This window comes from Egretta garzetta, unplaced genomic scaffold (assembly GCF_000687185.1).
Source record: "Egretta garzetta isolate BGI_Z169 unplaced genomic scaffold, ASM68718v1 scaffold588, whole genome shotgun sequence".
Taxonomy (NCBI): Eukaryota; Metazoa; Chordata; class Aves; order Pelecaniformes; family Ardeidae; genus Egretta; species Egretta garzetta.
In genome coordinates, this window is record NW_009260496.1 from 74,911 (window position 1) to 75,123 (window position 213).

Genomic DNA, 213 nt, shown 5'->3' on the forward strand with positions numbered 1-213 from the left:
TGTGTGCGTTTAATGACCCTTCGGTAAAAGCCATGCCACATCCACTTTCTTTGGTAATCCACTTCTGTGAGTTTCTCTGGGCCCTATTAATAATCTGGAAGAAAATACTGATGAGCAACCTTGTGCAATAAGTTCTTGACATTTAGAGCAGCCCGAGCTTTGTAACCGGAGGGCTCAGCTTTACTGAGACGCAGAGAGAGCTGGTGGGAATGG